This window comes from Argopecten irradians, chromosome 7 (genome assembly GCF_041381155.1).
Source record: "Argopecten irradians isolate NY chromosome 7, Ai_NY, whole genome shotgun sequence".
Lineage (NCBI taxonomy): Eukaryota > Metazoa > Mollusca > Bivalvia > Pectinida > Pectinidae > Argopecten > Argopecten irradians.
The window spans coordinates 25,066,311-25,091,015 of NC_091140.1; the positions used below are offsets into that span (position 1 = coordinate 25,066,311).

General features: G+C 35.1%; 1 protein-coding gene across 1 annotated transcript in view; it reads left to right on the forward strand.

Annotated features, from left to right (window-relative positions):
* Positions 1–24,705, forward strand: part of LOC138327960 (uncharacterized) — a 118,967-nt gene that overhangs the window by 82,545 nt on the left and 11,717 nt on the right. The gene's annotated exons all lie outside the window — the stretch shown is intronic.

Genomic DNA, 24,705 nt, shown 5'->3' on the forward strand with positions numbered 1-24,705 from the left:
AGGCCTAATGTTATACAATGCACAGTCGATGTCGGGAACAGGTCCGATTTGATGCATTCAACTCAGTATAAAAAATGAATGCTATAGCCGAAACCTTTTGGACTCAGAGATAGTCTTAAGTCTTCAAAGATCGCTATTTTAATGAATAAGAAAAAATAAACACGAAAAAATCACGATAGCTGCTCGCAACCCAGTGGTACCGCGGTTTCATCGGTTTTCGACGGCGAAAGACCAAAATAGATTTTTTACACACAATGTCAAACATATTCAATTCAACTCATTAATTATATGTGTCAGAAGCATGTTAATGATGTTTTTTGTGCAATATTTCATGAAATTCATCTACTAAACGAAGCCTTGTATCCACAAACGCTGTAAGACTTACATTGTAGCCTACAGTACGTAGGCCTACTGTTTCTTTTTGTCAAAGTGACGTTTAAATAATGAAATGTTCCAAGATAGAGTAACACTATTATTTTAAACTATGTTAAGCTGTATATGAGTGCAAATTGCCACCATAATACCGCAAATGAGTGCTTATTCAATCCTCCAAAACGTCAGCTTGCAAGGTCGAATCACCCGGGCTCATAGAGGACTAAAAAATGACGTCATTGGAATGTTCGGGATCAAATCGTCAAATTTAGAAATGGTAATCAGAATAAAGAAATTAATCCTTTATTTACTCACATCGCAATATTTTCATAACACAACTGTTACAGGAAATTCTTTTTACCTGGTATCGAGTTCTATGCCTGATTAATCTCGATATTTAGTGCTGAAAATATCTGGTTTATTGATATTATTCCGCTACTTTCGTTGAGTTTAAATTCGCAAATTCGAAGGGCGTCAGAACGCTTGTTTTCAACCGGAATCAACACCGTAGTGATAAAGACCTTCCAAGTGAATTTTTGCATCGACATAAAAAGTTGATTTTCTCAAAAAGTAAGAAAAATATAATACATTAATTTTGCTGGAACACTAAAAAAATCATTCTGATTTCGGAACAGTTGGAATCATGAAGATACCTCTAACAGTATTTTTATCATTATTAGTAACAAGCTCACCGATACTTACATAATATATAATTCATTTTTCGCAATTTTCAGTCATGTGGACATGACGTACATAGCAATTATTTTACATGATGAATAATTTGCGTGCCCCTGTGCTTGGGCTGAGGTGACCAATATTACATTTCACGGTCCCGGAATAGCAGTTGAGATGGGTTGTTTTTATCTTGTACACACGCTCCTTCCACATATTCATAATACTAAATATAACTGTCGAAGACAGATATATCTGGATCAAATAATCGATGAAAAGTTACATAATACATATGTATAAGACCACGATCGAGTGCATTGTGGTTAGCGATAGGCCTAGGACGTCTCCTTGCAGGCGGTATATGGAATTTTCAAATTATTATTTGCCTAGATGAAATAAATGATTTGTTTTAATGTCCAGGAGACAAGAGTCATCTCGTCTTTCCGTGTCAACACCAAAATAAAACTAACAGGCCTATTCAATGATACGTCCTTGGCCTAGCTACTGTAAGATATTCGATGTAAATCCTCAGATATATAATTATTTATTTTGTTGTAATAGAGCTACATGTACATGTAGCCCTTGCCAGATATTGTGAATAGTTTGAATAGGCATGTTTGCATGATATATTAAAAAAAAGGGAAAAAAATGCCGCCGGTGGTGAGAATCGAAAGATCAGAAGATCTGCACGGTAACACTAAGCCAGATTTCTGCTTTTTTATACACAGTGATTTTTTTATAAGAAGCAAATAACATTGTTATTTTTTTTGATGATGTATGATTTAGTATTTCCTAATAGGAAAAATAAAAATTTGTAAATGTAATGTGCATGTAGCTGTTGTTTCAGCATGAAGAAAAGTGAAAAAATGATAATAACACATTGATCACAAATCACAAAGTTTTGTGTTATTCTTTAAAGATGCTCCATCGCCGGCAGAGCATAAATTATTCATCATTTGAACAAAAATTAGTGTTTAATCGTGTATATATATATGCCTAATTAACACAAAAAATAACATAAAATAATTTATTTCGCCTTTGGTGCATGCGCAATCATTACTTCATTCCATATAAGATATAGTGCCACGGAATTTTTTCGGGATGCGATTAATTATTTTTCATAGTTTAACTTGAAATAAAATTAGAAGCTTAAACTTTTTAATTGTGGTAATGATGTAAAGTAAGTAACTTTTGTACCCGAAGAAAAATACTAAATCGTCTGCTCTTGTTTTTGATAGTGAAAAAATACCATTTGTCAGCGGTTGAGCATCTTTAATATACCTGGTATACGATAATGTTTGTTTGTTATTTTATTGCTTTTTTTTTTCTGAAATGCTCGAACGTCGGTGAAGACACCCCCTGAGAGGAATGAGTTAGATTTCGCCGAGACGAAGCACAGGCTCCTGTTACGTTGATACGGAGAAAACGACAGTTTTTATTTTACAATGAGAAATTGTACAATACAATCTTTTTTATCTTTTTTAGATTATATCTTTTTACTTCGTATGCATCGTAAAATTCCACTAAGTTGCATGAAAAATCACGATAACTGCAGGTACAGGTAGGCCTAATGTTATCAGAGATTTAAATAGTAGGGATAAGAAGCTAAGGTACCTCATAGCCTTACTTAACGACGCCCGCAGCGGAAGCTATCCCAGAGTGCATCGCGTGTCTACAGTAGAGTACAGTCTAACGACGCCATATTGAAACTACGCTTCGTCCGATGAAGCGATCTAGGCTATAATTCAGGTGATGAACAGAAAATAAACCAAATAGCATAAAGTTTGCTCTTTATTGAAAATGTAATTTATTTGAATAATCCATCACATTTTTCATAATTGTAGAGGTGTTACACTAAATAAACGTAATGCTAACTGTGAATGTCCTCATCCCGGCATGATTACTTCCTCGATCGATACAATGGATCGCCCCGTGAAATATTAATATAATAAAACCCACATACTCTGATTTCAATAATTGACCGATTTCCATTTAGTTTTCCAATATTTGTTGCTTGGTAAATTTTAAATGTTAATATATTAAATTGATATAATTTGAACATATTGAACCTTTTGAATTTTCGGAGGTAAAACTGTACACAAATCATCGAAGCTACCCTAAATTTATAATGGCGACGATACTGTTCCGATAGGGTCGTGAAAGATAGCACAATTAAACCCACATACTCTGAATTCAATAATTGACTGATTTCCATTAAAATTTCAAATATTTGTTGCTTGGTAAATTTTACATGATAAAATATTAAATTGATTAAATTTGAACATATTGAACCTTTTGAATTTTTGGTGGTAAATCTGTACACAAATCATCGAAGTTACCCTAAATTTATAATGGCGACGATACTGTTCAGATAGGGTCGTGAAAGATAGCACAATTAAACCCACATACTCTGATTTCAATAATTGACTGATTTCCATTTATTTAGTTTTCAAATATTAATTTTCTATTGATTGAGTTTGTACATATGGAAACTTTTAAAGCTCAAGTACAAGTGTTAACAAATTATCGAAGGTACCCAATATATCATGGCGAAGAGATACAGTGCCGATCGAGCTGTGATAGATAGCATAATTTGATATCTAATTAACGGAAAGTGATTTGCAACTGCTATAATCACAGGTGTCTTACTGTCATCAGGTGAACCGTCGGCCAGAACACCTGGCCACCGCCCCAGGTCATCGCCTCACTTAACTCAACGGGGGTCTATTTACCTGTGTTTGAGTCTCGAAGGCTATGCAGTAAGTTTGTAAATTAGATAATATTTTTCTAATCTTAATTTTCCCAAACAGTTTTATTTATAATGCATAGAACCATGTTGAAATAAAAGTGAAATCTAAGTGAAATGTAAATATTCCGCTTTACCAGAAATTTGAATATAATTCATTTAAATATCTTGCTTTACCAAGCAATTTTTTTTTACTAAAGCAAAATTGAATTTCCAGGGTTAAACTCATTAAATTTATATGTGTCGTACTTTTCATTCTAACGAATCAAGAAAAGCTTTTATAATATGTCATTAATCACCAAAATTTACCAACATTTTGATCATTGCTTACAGAATTTTCAATGCATAGGTTTTAATTTTACAATTTTTCATAAAAAAACAACACAGAAATATCTCATCAGTATCTCATCAGTCCAACATCATTGGAAAGCCATTTTTGGCTTATATAGATATATGGTAATATTTACATAAATGGTTAAATATACATGCATGAGATTAGCGTCTCTAATGCAACAGTAAAAAAAGCTATGAGATACTTTTCGATGTTTAGTGGTTTGTATATAGTCGTATAGTCATATATAGTAGTAAAATGCCGTACACAGCTTCATGGGCTAACACTATGATAACTCGCCTCTAGCTATTAGTGCGCAGACGCACGGCTTGGTCTCGCGGTAACCGTTCATCCGTTTACGATAACAATAGGTGGGTACGTGATATCGCGAGAACAGCCCTAGTTACTTATCCCAATGATATTTAAATCTCTGATGTTATACAATGTACAGTCAATGTCGGGAACAGATCCGATTTGATGCATTCAACTCAAATATAAAAACATGAATGCTATTGCCGAAACCTTTTGGACTAGAGATAGTCTTAAGTCTTCAAATAATGAATAAGAAAAAAAACCACGAAAAAATCACGATAGCTGCTCGCAACCCAGTGGTACCGCGGTTTCATCGGTTTTCGACGGCGAAAGACCAAATAGATTTTTTACACACAATGTCAAACATATTCAATACAAATCATTAATTATATGTTTCAGAAGCATGTTAATGATGTTTTTGTGCAATATTTCATTAATTTCATCTACTAAACGAAGCATTGTATCCACAAACGCTGTAAGATTTACATTGTTGATTGTAGCCTACATCCACGTACGTAGGCCTAGTACTGTTTCTTTTTGTCAAGGTGACGTTTAAATAACGAAATGTTTCAAGATAAAGTAACACTATTATTTTAAACTATGTTAAGCTGTATATGAGTGCAAATTGCCACCATAATACCACAAATGAATGCTTATTCAATCCTTCAAAACGTCAGCTTGCAAGGTCGAATCACCCGGGCTCATAGAGGACAAAAAAGTGACGTCATTGGAATGTTCGGGATCAAATCGTCAAATTTAGAAATGGTAATCAGAATAAAGATATTAATCATTTATTTACTCACATCGCAATATTTTTATATTGCAACTGTTACAGGAAATTCTTATTACCTGGTATCGAGTTCTATGCCTGATTAATCCCGATATTAGTGCTGAAAATATCTGGTTTATTGATATTGTTCCGCTACTTTTGTTGAGTTTGAATTCGCAAATTCGAAGGGCGTCAGAACGCTTGTTTTCAACCGGAATCAACACCGTAGTGATAAAGACCTTCCAAGTGATTTTTTGCATCGGGGGAACAGGGACATAAAAAGTTGATTTTCTCAAAAAGTAAGAAAAATAAAATACATTAATTTTGCTGGAACACTAAAAAAATCATTCTGATTTCGGAACAGTTGGAATCATGAAGATACCTCTAACAGTATTTTTATTATTATTAGTAGTATATATTATGTAAGTAATTATATGATGATGATAATGATGATTATGATGATGATAATGATGATATGATGTTGATAATAATTATGATGAAAATAGTATTACCGCTTGTACATCTGTTTTCTACACTTTAAGACCCGTCTTAATCTTTTATCACCAAGTAAAACAAAATCCTGTTTTGTTTCATATTGAATTTTAAGCATGAAAAAATTAAACGGGACACTCTTATTGCATGTAAGGAAAATGGAGGTTTAAACATGACTCATATTTTATATTAAATATTTGAAAGTGAAATGGATCAGTAAAATATTTGAAGATGCTAGAAAAACCTGGAAAACCTTATTAAAGGACATATTGCCATTTTAAATTGATTTGTTATATGAGCTTGGTTGTAATAAAAGAAGCAGGAGAACAAATTCAAAACCCTTTTTGGAAAACTCTGATGGCAGATTTATCAGAAATGCAAAGTGAGTATAATACCCTTGGAGAATACTTAAGTAAAATCTTGGTCAATTTTGTTCCGGTTTTAAAGGGCCACTACCTTTCCGAAACGGCTTTTAATTTTTAAAATAGGAATGTAAAACGAGATCAATAATTTTGTAGAGTCGCAGAAGTTATTAACAATACGTTTACTAGCACACTTATCATCACCTTCAGAACTGTTTAATTAGAATAAATAAAATGCTAATTTTCATAACGCGGGTCGTTTTATGTTTCCCGCCGTCGTCCTAAATGCCGCGCGGTAGTTGACTATCACTGCGCCAGACGGCAAAACAGCGAAATGAATCTCCACTGTAATCGTACATTAGACAGGAAATCTTGCATATGTTTGGTGTTGTAACCTAATCTTAAGCAATCGATATTTATTTTCTTTTGTTATTAATGTTTTTAAGAAACCTTTAAATTTTGCTCCGGAAAGGTAGTGGGGCTTTAAAGATAGAGGTTTGTAATATACGGAAAAGTCAATAGGTCTTGGTACAGTTGGGGATTTATTTTAAAATGGTACATATAAGAGAATTTTAGGACATGGATGATATACCATATTTAGATTTTATTCAGTACTTGCATACACATGTAGTAAATAAAATACATAGACATTGAAATCAAGTGTATCGTGATTCTTAAAACAAATGATGTGTTAGTAAAAATGAAACTATCCAATAACAGATATTGTACATTTTGTAACAGAAAACCAGAAACTTAAAGGCATTTTTTTGCAATGTCATTATGTGCAAAGATTGTATGAACCGGTTTTTTTCTACAACTAACAAAACAACAAACAGCCTTAATATGATTTTAACGATCAGGATATCATTCTGGGAAATCCAAAGTTTGGAAAATTGTTAAATCAATTTCTGATTGTGCTAAAACAGCAAACAATGTACATGTATATACTACTGTCGTATACAAGATTTTATTCCAAATTTCGGAACTTGTTTGATTCTTTTTGCCAACACTATGTTAATAGAAAAAACAAAGTGAGAAAAAAGCATATCTTTACAACTTTCCAAAAACAAACGGGGAGCTTTTGAGCATCCCTATACATATATGTAAGTTTTTGAATTTCACAATATTGGAAAGTTATTATATTAATTTCATTCATTATTAAGTGCGTCCTCTTTCCATAGGCTCAATACTGTATTTGGGTGTGGGGGAGTGGATAAACACTCTATTGCTCACATGGTAGGGTCCTCTTACTCTACACTACAAATTTATTTTGATTTGTGATATGAAGACTTAGATTGAAAATGTATATCACGTTAATCAAATACTGAATGAATAAATGAATGAATGAATGAACAGTAATGTGTACATAAGTAGAGTTCATAAGCATACACATGTGAGGTCTGCGAGCAGTTAGAAAGGAAGTTTAAACCTAATTCATGGATGTTTATATTGAGATGAAAGATAGGTGTGGCATGTGAAGACAACAGTCTGACAAAGACAGACGATTTGACTACTATAATAGTCTATGTGATAAATAAACAATATCTATGTAGAAAATTTAGATATAAACAAATGCTTTTATTACTACTATCTATCTAATAAATTTAGAGGATTTCTTCATGAAAATACTAGAAATCTGACCCTGGGCCCATATTAATCTATAAATATGGTACAAGTAAGATATTTACGTCAAGGAACATCATCATTTACAACTTATTGAAAAATTGTATATATTATTTTACAAAATCATGACGTCATGCGTTATAACAATACGTCAAATATGTCGTCACACTATATTTTGATTATTTTCTTTTTGTAGAATAACCAAATGTCTTCGTCCATCAGCAGAGAAAAGACATTTAAGTATGACAAAATCAATATATTGTATTGTGGTTACAATATCAGAATTACAGAATCAGGTTTCAGTGACTGTGGTTTTCTTTTTAAGTATTTATTTGGTTTAAGGCCGTGTTTAAACTAGTGATATTCTGTATGCCTATATATCACTTCTTAGGTGTGCTTGAACATAACTTAGTTGATATAAAAGTCTATTCATCCGTCCTAACCTTAGATATTACTGTTGACTCGTAGATTGTTGTGTTGTTTGTACAATTGGCAAAATATGGGAAAAATGTACATTTCAATTTTACATATTGCTGTCACCAAATAATCATATAGGAATACAAAATATCACTAGTTTAAACGGGGTCTTAAACCTTAAGTCACACTAGATACATGTTTATAACGATAATTGGCCCTATGATCATGGCACAGTTTTAAGTAAAAAAAGTGTTTTTAGCCTTAGCCAATCACAAAAGACATAACAAAAAGTACGTCATATTTGATTTGCTAACTAAAAACTTAAAGTCTAAAACAGTTCCATGGTTAATGGACCAGGTCGTGTGATTTCTATGTAAACCTTGGCACTAGAGCCTGTTTGAATCACATCTAACTTTTCCTGGAATCATCGATCGGGATTAAGCTGCACGTCAATAAAAATATGAATGTAAAAGTACACTTAATGAACTGCAAAACCGTCGACACATGAATGATACATAATTCTCAAAATATTAATGTTGAATTTGTATTGTCTTGTGTCGAGCCTCACAATATCCATATACAATATATTGCAAATATAATACTAATCGTTTTTTGTAAGAAGTTGCAAAGAAATACAGAATATCAGCACAACTTAAGACAACCGAAACGAGTGAAGGTTTTGAAAGTTACACCCAAATTTTTTTCAACAACATCAATTGATTTTCTAAGAATGAACTATACTTTGAGTTCACCAGAATTATACTGCCAGCTGAAATGATTAACGTGTAAGGTAAGATACGAACATTGTAACATATTTTGAAATATCTTTTTTTTAATCTCATCTTAGAGGAATAAAAGAATCGATTGGTTGGTTTGATTTGAAAAAGAACGTTTTTTAAGTTGTGTAAGAAAGGAAATATCTCTAGAGAATATGATATGATATACATTTACAAAATGTTAGATTGTATTGATACATTATCAAATATTGAAATCGTTATTGGTATTTACTAGCTTTGCTAGACAGTTTTATCGGTTCTGAGTAGAAAGGAAAAAGCTTCCTAGATATTTATATGTTTCTTTCTAATGTTTCAACAAATCAACCACATTGACAGTTAATAAATATTAACAACTATGGAATTTTCAGAATAGCTGTTTTTTTTTTAAATTAGGAAACCGAAATATGAAAAACGATAAAAAGTCAATCAATATGCCAAATTTTGTACTACATGTATCTGCTAGTTTAAAACATTAAAAAAAGAAAGAAAAAAAAAAAGCAAACCAGTGCCTATTTGAGATTAAATGAGGAAACTGGTCATATTAAATCAAATAACATTTACACAATGAAATAATATATGTTTATTTAATTTTTTGTCGAGTTCATTTGTTCAATTATATACACGAATCCACTGTAAACCAAGGAGTTACCTGTGCGGATAGATAATAACAGAAATTACTATCAATAATCAATATAATTGATTTAGAGGAAATGGATATTCGCCTTGTTTGGATCGCGAACTTTGTGAATGTTAAGCGCGAGCGAAAGTGAGTTGGTTTGTAAGAGGTACTATCAGATTGACAATATACTATCAGGCTACCTAGTAATCTTCGTATAACGAACTGTAACGTCATACGTACAAATGTATAGTAATTCTGTATCAAACAATGCTTAAAATCACAATTGATGTTATAGTTGATAGTAGAACACATGCGGCGATTCTATTGTCAATCAAGGAAAGGTAACTCAATATAAAAAAAATCGGAAATATAAGTTCGAGAAACATAAAAAAAAATGTTGCTAAAGACATTAAAATAGTCTTAAAACATTTAACTGAATTTGGCAATTATATATATTGTGTGAAAACTGTAAATAAAAGGAATATGTTTTTTCTTTTGTTGAGGTTATGAGGTTATAATGATAATGGAGCCCGTGTAAACTTTATGTAACCCTGCTTCGCTGGGGTTACATAATTTACATGTGCTCCATTATCATTATAACATCAAAACTTCAACAAAATAAAAATATATTACTAAAATAAAACAGCTGTTAAAGCAATGATTTGATAAAGCAATTAATGTATTTAGTGGGTTTTGTTAGTCTTACATAACTTAAGCTAATGTCATTTAAGGAAGGCATCTCCTATGTGCTATACGTACATGGTTGGTTATAATTGTCTGTATGGTTTTTTTTTCATTAATTGGAAAATAATAACCTACATTTTGTAGCTAGCTTCAAACAACTTGATCAAATTGCTATTATTTATCGATATATCAGTACTTTTTATTACAAATTGTATTCATTGTATGAAATAAACATATTTAGCTAATGTAGACTCATTCTTCACTGTCCAGAAGTTATGAATCGTAGTACGTAAACGCAACTAGAGTATGCAATACAGAATCAGGCATGATTATGACATAATTTTAAACATTCGTTTTCTTTTACTTGATTGGCTGTAATGCTAATTTGTTTGTACACTTGTGTATGTTTGTTTTGTTTTTCTTTTTTTTGTAAAGTTTATAATGTCCATCGTTATGTTAATATATCCACTAATGAAAAGTTTAAATGTTTGGGTGCTTATATATGAATAACCAGAAAGTCGTAATTAAATAGGACATGCTTATTTTATAGTGAATGTATTATATCTACATTGTATATCACAGTTATAGGGACCGCAGAATCAAACCAAAAATAGAATCCTGGAAATCCCCTTTTGGGCACAAGATTTCATAGAGGGGTGAATGTTTCGGAGGCTGCTGATTGGGTATTCAGGGTGGATTAGTTTCAAATGTTTAATTTGTTGTTTGGGCAATACATGTAGATGTAAAATATGTAAAGAAATTTTAAAATTCTGTCAAGTCTGTTTCTAACAGGGGGAGTTAATAAAGATGGGAATTTTATGAAAATTTTGGTCATTTTTTGGTGCGGAATTGAACATAAGATGGCACCCCCCACTTAAAAGTTTAGCAAGATGGTAGATTTAAAAAAAAATATTCACAGGTATGTGAGATGATCTTCTTCAAAATTAGTGATGGGTGACCAGACTTGAAAACTTCATTTAGCCTGGACATTGGCAAACGTTAACATTATCGTCTATGGAAAATCATTTGGTTCTGCGGTCTCTATAGGATGACAACCGGGTATGACGTTTTCATCAGTCAGCGTCCCTAGAAACCAACACAATGGACCCGTATATAACTTAACTACAAGAGAAATTATCATGGAGGTTTTTTGGCAGAATTTACAGCAGAAACTAGATTCAGGAGGCCAGTTTAACGGAAACAGAAGCCCGTGTAGAGTGTGGAGAGGGGCTGTAGACCAACGTGGTTATGGGTCAAATGGCCAAATGGATATAGTACGACCAAGCGAGTACATCGGGTGGCTCTGATGGTAAAGTACAGGTGGTTTAAGACTGATTTCCCACGAAAGGACATTGACGACAAGACTCTAGAGGTCAGTCACCTCTGCCATAACAAGTTATGTTTTAATACTGAACATATAGTTATTGAGACGCACGAGGCAAACCAGTCCAGGAATCATTGTAAGCTTCAGAAACAGTGTTCGGGTGGTCATCGTCCCTCATGTCTACTGTGATCAGCAGGTAAGTGGGACAAATATTGTGTTTTGATGTCAAGGTCACCTAATATCAAGGTCAAGTGACACTTACATACATTTCTATAGGTATTCATATTGACTGAGTATTAAGGCGACCCGAAATTATACCAATTGCCTCTCAACCCCTCATTTTGAGTTCAAACGTACTCTGGGGCTTTGTTAGGCACTTTACGTAGGTTGGTGGTTTTCCTCCGGAGACTCAGGCTTTACACAAAAACTGAAATTCCTTAAATGACCACGGCCTCTATAGCCTAATCAATCAATTTGTCTAGCTGTCTGTATGTCTTTCTTTCTATATTTCTGTATAATTCTGTCATCTATTTAAACCATCTTTATGGTTTTTTTTCTTCTATTATATCCATTTTCTCTTTTTTTCTTCTACTATTTACATGAAAAACAACTAAGATTATGTTTAAGTTTCAATACTTTAATGTTTCATTTTCTTTTTTTCAATCATTACTCTGTCTTTCACATAAATGTCTTCATCAATTTTACATTCATGTAACTTGAACATTTTGTCTCTTTTAGTTCTCTTCTGAACTTTACGTTGCATTGAATTACTTCGCGATTTCTCAAATAAATGTCTATTTTGTTCTTTTTCCAGATGTTTCGTCACAGAGCTCCCCGCAGCGATAGGTGATCCAATAGCACTGCACAGTTCTCTAACAGCTTTGCCGGGTCCATGGTTCACGGTATACACAGCCCTATGAGCTCTCCCAGAAAAGTTTCGAGTAAAGTTCACACTAGGGGGGGGGGGGGGGGAGTGACCTCTTCAGCCGCCTGTTCACAGATTCCACCTTTTGGGTCGACAGATTCCAAAGAGTCATTTCCAACACAGAATCGCCAAGACGACTGTTCACCTTTTCCATAAGTAAATCTTCTCCGCCACAGATCTTAAAATCACTTGGTAAGTATGTGCTGTTTGTAAGCCAGTTCTTTGTTTTAGTCCCAATACACACTATAGTGGGGAAGGAGAAATAGGTTCCCATGTACCCCTCTGGCAGTTTTTCGAAACATGTTTTTTTAGGATCGGTATGATGTCTAGTTTCATTTTATGTTTTGAAAGTCTGTAGAAGTTCAGAGAAGATGGTCTGGAGGTAGACAAGCTTGTCACGGACTCGGACCACTAGTGCATTCAAGGCAGCTGCAAAGATTTAGAAACTCGGTGATTCAAGTACATGAGTAAACAATCCCGCGTTACTGACCTTTAAATATACTACACATCAATACTAGGTCTCAGCAACACTATATACACCACAATAATGCACTATGAAATTAAACACAGCCTAATAAATATATACATGGTTGTTATTAAATAACTAATACTTGTACTCTTATAAAATACACTATAATTTAACTCAGCCCCGCGATCCACAATTATACACGGCTAACATGACAACTTCTGTCAAGGTTCAACAGGTACCCCACTTCCTGTTTACCTAGCGGGAATATTCAAATATCATATCTATTAATGATATTCATGGGGACTTAAGCAGGGCTACTAGCCTGTCTATCTCTATAGGTTTACAATCGTCTATCACCAATAATATCATTGGGGCTTAAGCAAGGCTACCAGCCTGCCTACCTCTATAGGGTTACAATCGCCCCTTTCTTCAAACAAGACAATATGTAAGGCATTTCTCAGAATGGCTTACATATTTCTTAACGCAAAGTATCAAGTATTATTAATATTTCAATTTACCACTGCCTCCTTTAAAAAAATTCCCTAAATAGTAACTAGTGGCCATTTCATTCATTTCTCCTTTCAACCTTCTTTCATTCGCATGCGTCATGCAGTATATTTTTAATTATCGCGAAGTTATCCTATTAAACGTTACAACTCTTTACCTTAATGCACAATATGTACATACACATATTGTAATTATCTTGGACGTTATACTTTAAACATCTCTTTCATATATTCATGCAATATAAAATCTTATTTACAGTCACAGTTCTATGGTCACAACATCTTAAAATTGGCCAGTAATTATATTTCACAGTCCGTCCATTGTAGTTCAAACATATTTCACAGTCACTTCCATTGTAGTTCGAACATATTTCACAGTCACTTCCATTGTAGTTCGAACATATTTCACAGTCACTTCCATTGTAGTTCGAACATATTTAACAGTCACACAGTTCCATGGTAACTACGTCGTTGAAAATCAGTAATATTATTTCACAGTCACGTCCATTTTAGTTTGAACCTATTCAACAGTCACACAGTTCCATGGTAACATCATCGTTAAAATCATTCGTAATAATATGGCTGCTCATATATAAAAATCCACAGTTTAACTCCACAGTTGCTGCTTATTTAATTATATCCAGAGCTTCTTTATGTTCTTAGGTCCGTCATCCACCACGGTTCTTGAAGAGGTCACATTTTGTCTTATCCACATTAAGACATTGTGATTTTTTTTTAATTGATTAACGTTAATATCCAGACAAGAGTTGGTCTTGTTAACACCAAGACGTTTCCTTATTGTCTTGTAATAACCGAGACATTATAGGTATATTTTTGTCTCGTAAGTATCTTTAATCATATAGACGTTAAATATAACGGCATAATGTTTCACCGGGTCATTATCATTTCCTTCTCCATATTTAGACATTGTCTTGTTACGACCAAGACGTTACTTTATATCTGTCTATGGAAGACTGAGCTCTTTTCTCAAGTCTGGCTATATTACACTTCGTACTCGGGTTGTAAGGCAGTCTTGTTTACCCGATTCAATTCTTCCACTTCCTGATGGGGCAGTTACATCTGCCTCGGCGAGGTCAACGCCCTCAGGGTAATTTCCTGACATCAGTGTAGGTTTTTCTGTGTTTTCTTGTTCCTGGTGGATGAGTTCCTTGATGTATGTTGTCATCAATTCTTCTAAGGCTGTCATGTCTTCTGTGGATTGGTTACTTTTGAGTCTTTGCATGGGTCTTGAGGCTTGCGAGACGCTCGACTCTGACTTTCCCCTTTTCACTGACCATTTACCTAACCTACATTTCTGACATTTATCCCTTTTTCTCCTACGACATAAATATATCACTATAACAACAACTACTACCACACCTACTATCGACAAGTAGGTCGAGAGGGGCAAATCAGATTCCATGGGTTCAAGATCAAATGAATTGTCAAGTTCATTTATCAACTCATCAATGGGGATTTCCTTTATAGGCTTAAGTTTATGGGGTATCTTAATGTTTTTTATATTTGGTAGTCTTTGGGTCATTGGTTTCCAGAGTTCAATGGAGCCTACATAATAATTTGAAATCACCTGTTGAAAATGATCTGTTAGGTTATATTTACTCTCTGAATGATAATATGAGGGCAAGGTCATATATTCATTTGATGCAGAACAACCTTCCGTAAGGGATAAGGTGTCAATAGGGTATCTGGTCACCACAGTACCAGATTGGGCTTCTATAGGGGCATTTCAGTGGACAAGGTCAAAGGATCTATCATGGACAACTATCCATTGGCCATTGGTCAAATACTGGGCCATAGGGGAAGTGTTTGTATTTTGTACTACTGTAGTACAATATTTAACTAAATTATTGGTCCAATTCATAAAAAGATTAACAATACATTTCTTATTTCCCATTATAGTATACATTGGACTACGAAACCTGCAGTAGTTTTTAACGCTATTTACACATTGATTCATCTCCTCAATTGTCATTGTAACCAATTGTGTTTTCGCTTCATTGATTGCAAGAGCTTCTGCTTCTAATTTATAAGTCGCCAAAATATTTGTTTGATTCGAACCAAGGTACGGAAGAGGAAGGTTATGTGCTCGGTACACAGCAAACTTGCCAATCATGTCTATTAATGGAATGGAATGGAAATAACTACAATAAGGCTATCAGTACTAATAAGTGTCGTACAGGTCACTGTCTTATAAAATTCCCAAAGGTCAGTTTCCGGGTCAAAAGGTACTTTACACCTGGGTCAAGTTTGCTTTCTACTTCTATAAGGAGTTCGTACAAGTCTGGGGGTGAAATGACTGAAGGGCTAAATGTCCTAGAGATAGCATATTGATCTGAAGTTTCAAATGATTAAGATAATCTCTAGCTAATCCAACTAATTCTTTTGCTTCACTAAGGGCCCTGTCGATCTTAGTGTATGTACCTAAATATTCATCAATATCTTAGATTAAGAGCAAAAGCTTATATTTTCGTTTTCTGAAACGATAAGAAACGATTCACTAATGAATCTCGTTAGATCTAAGAAATATTTCAACATTTTTAAATAGCTCTTAATTGTCCTCAGAGTCTCTTGATATATTCCTTAACTATTATCAGTGATTTGGTTTGTGCAGAATACTAAATTATTGTTAAGCTTTCATCTTGACTGTTTATCATGCTGGAATTTGGGCGTAACTTGATTTAGCATCAAATCTATCAAGCAGTACAATAACCATATTTACGTCATAGTTTTGAGTGTGTTATTGTTTTCATAAACTTCACCTTCAAAAGTTGTGATAAAGTAAACAGTTCAATTCAATGACTTTTGTCCAATTTTCGAGTAACATTATAGGAATTAAAGCTATCATCCTCAGAGTCCCGAATCTGACCTTTCTTGCTTCTATGTAGTGTCTTTTTAAGGATGTTTTATCCTAAGTCCTCTGATATATTTCGTTTTCTGAAACGATAAGAAACGATTCACTAATGGATCTCTCGTTATTGATCTCGAAGAAAATATTTCAGACATTTTTTAAATAGCTCTGAATTGTCCTCAGAGTCTCTTGATATATTTCTCTTAACTTTCTTTGTCTGGTTCTTAGAATCTACATCTTTTCTATTGTTGAGCCTATCATCTTGACATGTTTTATCTACTGCGGAGATTTGGGGCGTAACTTCATTTGCTAATTTATTTACCGCATCAATCTCCATGTCATCAGCAGTACAACCTGTCTCAGACGCATCATCAACATCGTCAACACCATCTGTCTGAGTGTCAGCGTTATTGTTTTCATTTAACTTACCTTTCAATTGTGATAAAGGTATAAGTTCATCATCTGAATCAATAGGACTAGCTTTGTCCAATTCTCGAGTCCGGAGCCTATGTCTTAGCTCCATTAACGGAATATATCATCCTCAGAGTCCGAATCTGACCTTTCTTGTCTTCTATATCTTATGACTCTTTTTAAGGATGTTTCCTCCTCAGACTCCTCTGAACTGCTCTCAGGGGGACACTACATATGGTCGATTTCCTTATAGGGTCGACCTATATTATCTGTTGTGGGCAACTCCCATTCATTCAACACTTTGCCTAATCGTAAATGCCTCGCGTGTGTTTTCCGTGACTTTTTTTTCCAAAAAAAAACCTTTGTAGCTGGGTTTCTTACCTTAAATACAACTTACTGGTCCAGTGTTTGCTCTATAATCTATAGTACGGTGTCCATTTATGTCAGTTTTGAGGTACGCTATGGTTTAAATGTAAACAGGATCTCCTGTTTAGATTTCGTATTTACAGTTCTATCAGCGGAGTTTTTCTGTTTCTTTTCGTGCATCAGTTGTCTATGCACTTGAACAAAGGACTCTATGTTGCTGGCTCTAAGGCGATCTTGTTGTAACTCTTCACGCATACCGCCGTTCTTGGCTTTAATAATTGTGTCCAAGGGGAGTACTACATCGCGGTTATAAAGCAGGAAGAAAGGCGAAGCCTTTGTTACCTCACTGGTATGAAATCTTACTGCGGCCAATACTTGGTTCAAGAAAAGATCCCACGTGTTAACGTTTTCTTTGATCTTCTTGGCCAAAATGTCTACCATCGTTCTATGAAATCTCTCCACCTTTCCATTTGACTGGGGGCAATAATAGGAAGTGGTAACATGGTGGATATTCAATGCTTCTAGTGTCTCCTTTACTGATCTAGCGATATTCTCTGAACCGTTATCTGTAACCAGTTCTAATACGCTACCATATCTTGGGAATAGTTCTTCCAAGATAAGATGTACAATGTTTGCTGCTGATTTGTCAGGGACTGGAAATGCTTCCGGAAAGCCAGAGTAAACATCTATGAACGACACAATGTATTTGTTTCCTGATAATGTCTGGGGATAAGGGCCTGACAAATCCATTGCTACCTTAGCAAAAGGGTATGGGGGTATCTGGCTGTCTTGAAGAGGAGGATGAGGGTTACTGTGACTTCTTGTCTGACAAGTCACACACTTTTCAATGTGTTGGTGAACCTTCTTGTATAACAAAGGAAAATAATACTTCTTTCTTATTACGTCATATGTTTTGTCAACTGCCATATGACCTAGGAAATCATGATACTGTCTTATCACCATTCCTTCAAGTTCCTTCGGAATGTAAAGTCTCAAGACCGGGTCATCTGATTCCGCGTTTGACAAATAATACACTAAGTTATCTACAACCAAGAAGCGCTCCTCCTCACTCTTGGTTACTTGTCCATTACAAAGTCTAAGTCTCAGCTTTGATATGTCTTCGTCATTGTCTTGAGTTTTTTCTCATGTCTATGTCTTTAGGGAGATCCATATGAGGTTTAACAATATCGTCTGGAGTATCAACTGTACTACTGACAAAGTCTCTTGGCTTAAATTTGTTAGAGTTAAGAGCTCCAATCTCTAAGGCTCTGTCATCTACGTCCAAGACATCATGAATGTCTTTAGTTTCCTGGGTTTCTCCTTGCTTATCCTCAGCTTCTTCTGCTGTATCTGTTGGTAGTCTCGATAGTAAGTCCGCGCAACAATTAAATCTACCTTCAATATATTCTACCTTACAATTATAAGACGCTACAGTAAGGGGACCATAAGGAGAGTTTCTTATTCAATGTCTTCTTGTCTGAGAATATGTAAGAAAGTGGGCGATGGCCCAACTTACCACTAAGCCAAAACTGTTGGGACTTCTAGACCTATCTGAAGACCTTTGCCATTTAACATCTCGTCAATAGCCTCGTCCACTACTTGACGTTTCTTCAGGGGTGTCCTGTAAGGTCGGTTCTTAATTGGTTTGTGATCTCCTGTTTCTATATGCATCTTAACTGTCTTTGTATGTCCAAGCTGAGAATCCTTTTTGGCGAATAGATCCTTGTTTCTTCTTAATATCTTTAGTGTCTCAGCACTGTACTCGTCTGGTACATCTACCTCCTTAAAGTTTTCTTCGTCTTTGTCATCGTCTTTTGTCGCAGTTATACTTGAAATGTCTTTGTCTTCTAAGGCCTGTGCTTTGCCTACTACACTTCCTCGTTTTAGGTTAATCGTCCTGTTTGTTTGGTTAAGTATCAAGATAGGTATCTTGCGAGGGTTCGTGACCTTTGTTACACCGTTTTGTAAGGTCAAACCAGGTTCATCATATATACAAGTGTCATTTGGTGATATCTCTAAGAGCTTTGATCCTGGTATCTTAAAAGTTCTTGGGAGTCTTACCTGACATACCGTTGCTGTTTGCGGTCTTAACAATGTCTTGTGGGTGGTCCTTATTATTGAGGCAATATGTATGTCTTCCTCTAATTGAACATAGGTCTTACCTATACGCATACATGCAAGGTCAAAATACATTCTAACGCCATTTTGTTTAAGAAAATCTAAACCAAGGATACAGTTTCTGTTCATGCCATCAACAACATAAAATTTATGTCTTAAGGTCAAATGTCTTATTTGAAATGAAATGTCTGCTGAACCTATTACCTTGAGCGGTGTACTGCTGACGGATTGGAGAGTCATGCTTTCTTTTCTTAGTCGTGGTTTATTCGGTAACATCTTAAAAATCCTATTGCTGATTATGGAAACCTCAGCACCTGTGTCTAAGAGAGCTCTTAATTTTTGTTTACCTATTTTTATCACAGTTGTACTTGGGTTACCTGATATTTCTATTTTCTTAGACACATGCTTCTTATTTCTTTTCAACCTCGCCCCATCGGTTTCCTTATGAAGCGAGGTCTTTAGTTTAACGGCCTACCTTTTCTATTTAATTGGGGGCAGTTCTTTCTTATGTGACCTTCTTCATTACATTGAAAACATCTGAATTGTGATCTTTGTTTATTTCGACCTAATGACTGCACTTGTGGGGGGTTCTGAGTTTGCACTCTGTTACCTGTACTATACGACCTATTTTGAGTTTGGTTATGATATCTGCTATTGTCTGAATACCTATTTCTAGGGGCTCTATTAAGGGGTGTCTGCCTCTGTGTTTCCCTAAAACTATTTCTGTCTTGTACTGGGCGTGGTCTATGTCTAATGATATTGTTTTGTTTACATTTATAACACTGTCTCTGTCTGGTGTGGTCAATGTCCATTGGTACTTCTCGCCTCGTGTTAGTTTCGTTATGTCTAAGGTTAAAGTGTGTGTCTTGCGTAGGGGCTACCTGAGGGTCATATACATGTTCCTGTCTTGGCCTTAAGACCATGTCATTGTCATTATTCATGTCTTGTCTTAGATTGAACCTTTTCCTAAGGTTCTGTTCGCGCATAGCTATATGTACCGCCCTTTCTAATGTGTCTGGGTCCTCGCGCATAACCTTCATCTTAACATAGTCGAAATGCAACCCATCACAAAAGGCGTTAACTAATTGTCTTTGAACAATGCCCTTTTCACATTCCTGGGCATCAGGATACGCGTCTTCTGCTACTTGCAGGAGTCGTTCAGCGTATATCTGGACGCTTTCGTCCTGTTTCTGTATCGTTTTACGTAATAAGGCCATAGCTTGATGCGAATCTGTTATGTCAGCGAATCTTTGTTTGAGGAGTTTCTTAAGGTCCTCCCAAGACAGATCTCCCTCTAAATCGTCTAAATATCGTTTGATAAAATCCCCTACTGAACCTACACTTGTTTGATACGCTATATTAGGGATTGCCTTGTCATCTAGCCCTACTAATTTCGCGTATTTTTCTATTTCTTTTATCCAGGTCTTGAATTTAGTGGGGTCACCCTCAAATGACCTAACGACCTGGAAAACTCCCTGTGCTGTCATAGCTGCAGAGAAGTTCTTAAAATGTTGTGCCATGTTTCTGAACACTACCTCACTATCGTCCTGAGCAATATTCTGATCTGGGGGCATATTTTGATTTTGTTCTGTCTGTGTTAGACCTGCCATACGCTCAGTTAATTGGGCCATGTCTACATCTAAATTGAGAGACATATTTTTTTTTAAATATTGCCAAAAATATGTATACTGACAGTACCTGGTTTCTAACTAACCAAATTATACCACTAAATACCTAATACAACATTAAAAATGGTCAGCTACTAGAGGTACTAATCAAAGTAGAGAAAGTTCGCTTACCTTTAGCCGTCTGTTTCTTCGTCTTCAGGTTCTTTCTTTTCTTCTTTATATTGAAGAGCCTGGTCATGCAGCACCAAATAACATAACCTCTTACCCCACCTTGTCGCCCTATGGATGGCTGTGTTGGTCGAAATGACGACAAGGAGTAGGGTAGAAGCTTGTTGACGGCTTTTATTCAAAGTGTAGACAAGAGTTCTCACTTTCTCTCTCTCTCAAAGGTGGCCCTAGAGGAGGCGGTGACGTAGGTGTATGTGAGGCGGAAGTACCCAGTCTCAGTCTTATTCCCGTCTGATGTCCGTCTAATTTCAGTCTAGTTTCAGTCTTCAGTCTAGTTTCCGTCTGATGTCCGTCTAGTTTCAGTCTAGTTTCAGTCTCCGTCTGGTTTCAGTCTGACTGGGGCCTATTGCGGCCCTCTATTTATAATGATTGGGTACGTGACTGGTACACGTGCCGTTGGGACAATGCTTGCCCCAAAGGTTACCCAGCTCATCATAAACTGTCAAAATTTACTAATTTTAATTCAGAATACAGCCTTACCGGCGCCTGATGCAGGCTTAACAAAATAGAAATGTTTTGATTTTCTGACTGGACTTGGTTGAGGCTGGACAGAACCGCCTGTAATATGCACATTTTGCACAAACTATACTGCGCAGTTAAACAGGTGTGTGGACTACGCGATGTCCTGTCATTCCTTCCAGAACATTCCACGTAGTCCCTACCATACCCATACCCATTCGGTAACAATTAACTAATAAGTTGGTCACCTAGTTTAACACGTGCATAGACCGTGCGATGTCCTGCCATGCTTTCCAGAACATCCCACGTAGTCGCTACAAAGTAGGTGCCGTAACAATTTACTGATATTTCGGTCACCTAGTTTGGCCATGCCTTAAAACAACAACCTAACTCTGGCTGCAAACATGAGTAAACAATCCCGCGTTACTGACCTTTAAATATACTACACATCAATACTAGGTCTCAGCAACACTATATACACCACAATAATGCACTTAAAATTGAAATTAAACACAGCCTAATAAATATATACATGGTTGTTATTAAATAACTAATACTTGTACTCTTATAAAATACACTATAATTTAACTCAGCCCCGCGATCCACAATTATACACGGCTAACATGACAACTTCTGTCAAGGTTCAACAGGTACCCCACTTCCTGTTTACCTAGCGGGAATATTCAAATATCATATCTATTAATGATATTCATGGGGACTTAAGCAGGGCTACTAGCCTGTCTATCTCTATAGGTTTACAATCGTCTATCACCAATAATATCATTGGGGCTAAAGCAAGGCTACCAGCCTGCCTACCTCTATAGGGTTACATTACGTGTATAATGTTGTTTTTTCATAGAATTTTGGAAAAATGTAAACAATATATACATGTCTTATATTCATAAAAGATTCAAATAATTTTTAAATTAACAATTGTATAAAGAAACGGAAAATTATCCCGACCGGGTCGACGTGCATTCATTTTTGTTAAAATATTAATGATGTTGTCAAATGTAAACATTACCTCTGGGCCTATGTTCGTCCTACGATCGAGTCTTTGGGGTGGACGGGCGTGAGACCCTCTGATAGAGATCAGTTGTAAACATATCCTCTTGTCTTTGTTCTTTGAGAATTTAATCATGTGTATTATAAAACATGCACCGCTAGTACACAGGAAAAAGTGCATACACGTTTTACGTACGTTATAAAACGCATGTAAAACGCATGTTGAGGACCACGCATGTAAAACGTACGTACGAAACGTATGTAATACATGTGTTAAACATGCGAATACGCATGGTAAACAGACGTAAAAAGTATACGCATGTAAAACGGACGTTTCAAAACATGTGTTATACATACGTTTGATCCTATTACAAAATTCTCCTTTTTTGTTTTTATGTACATTTACATTGTCTTTGAAGTTGCACCATATATTTATCATTTTCAAAAGTAAAGTTTAATTCCATTTTATTTGTATTTTCGGTTCATGTCCAATGACTGATATTTTTTCATTCATAGTATGTTGTATTTACAAACGAGTGACTACATTGATAAATTTCATAATCTTAGGATGATTTTATTTTTCCTACATCAATTTGTCCTTAACGTCACTTAATCATTTGCATTTTAAAGGCTAAAATCTTTACTGAAGTCGTGCCCAATGTTCAAATGTTTTCAAATTCTGGCTCAGAGAGTCCAGAAATCAAGTAAGAAACTTCAGATGTTTACACAGAATCTCAGACTAACATTTAAACGTATTTTATGAATATACAATAAGTAAAGATTTCCGAAATATAAATTTGTCCGGCCATTAGAATCTGTCATGTTATAGCACAGGTGTCTGCTTCTGGTTTTGAAAACATACAATAACCTACTCCTACTATATAGTAGGGAAAGCTATTTTTTTAAACCAGAAGCAGACGCCAGCTATGGTATCGAGGATGATCAAACAGCAGTTGTAGACCTACTACATTGTACATCACGAAACGCTGGTCAGCTGATATTGATCATATGTATTCAGAGCATTAGTCTTCAAAACTGATAGAATTTAAATTTAAAAAGACGGAATCCACATTAGCGGTTTTACTTCTGTTCACAATCAGTAGATGTACATATAATTGTAGACCTACATGTATCAACATACGATATTGAAGCTGCTTTATTCTATCCTGAGGCTAATATGAGGTTCACTATAAGTTGGTAGAAGACATATATAGATAAAATGAAACCAAACCATAGAGGCTATTAAACATGTATTTGCATATGGGAGTATCATTTTTGAAAAAAAAAAAAAAAAAAAAAACATTGCAGGTCTTTAATAACATTGATAAAACTAATGTTTTACGTGTAATTAGTAGGGTTATTTTAACAGACGTCCGTTTTATTTGTGGTGGAAAACAAACGTATGTAAAACATATGTTAAACATACGTTTAACGCATGTTTTGTTGAAACGTACGTTTTACGCATGGTGGCCAAAACATACGTAAAACGCATGTTTTAAACATACGTTTAACGCATGTTTTTTTTTCAAACGTATGTAAAACATGCGTTGCACTTTTTGCTGTGTAATCCAAGTGTTGACAGTTACGCGTCACCACAAATACATTGTATCCATCGAACACAAGTGAATTTGTTTCATCTATCGATGGCAATGGATCTAAGCGAAGATTATATAATCACATGGCTCCCAAGGATGTAATATCGTCAAGTCAGACGACATCTCAAACACATTGAGCTACTTGAAAATCGGTGTCTTGACAACTTTGGCAAACTCAAGTGTGTAAGCGTGCGTCAGCTTCGCCTCGCTGCACAATAACGGTCACCGATCGCGCGAGTTCACACATGTGGCCGTGTACAAATTCTTTAAATGTTATTACGCTATATATTAACTTTTAGCAAACTTGAATATACATGTATATTTAAAGTTCTGATCTGAATCTCTGAAATTAACTTTGTTTGTCATGTTTATTTTACAATAAAATATTGAACTTTTTGTCGTCGCGTATGAATAATTCTACCTTATGTGAAGAGTCATCATTCGCTGTTCAATTGAGTAAGCTCCTCCCACTTTTGACCGACTTTTATTGAATAATTACGTCACATTCAAATGACGATTTTATTTCATAAAATATAAATAAAAAAATGTCATTTGAGTGTAAATATAGGGATTGAATTTCGCTTTTATGTTAACCATGCTTGTATGGAGCAATTCCTCTAAGAATAT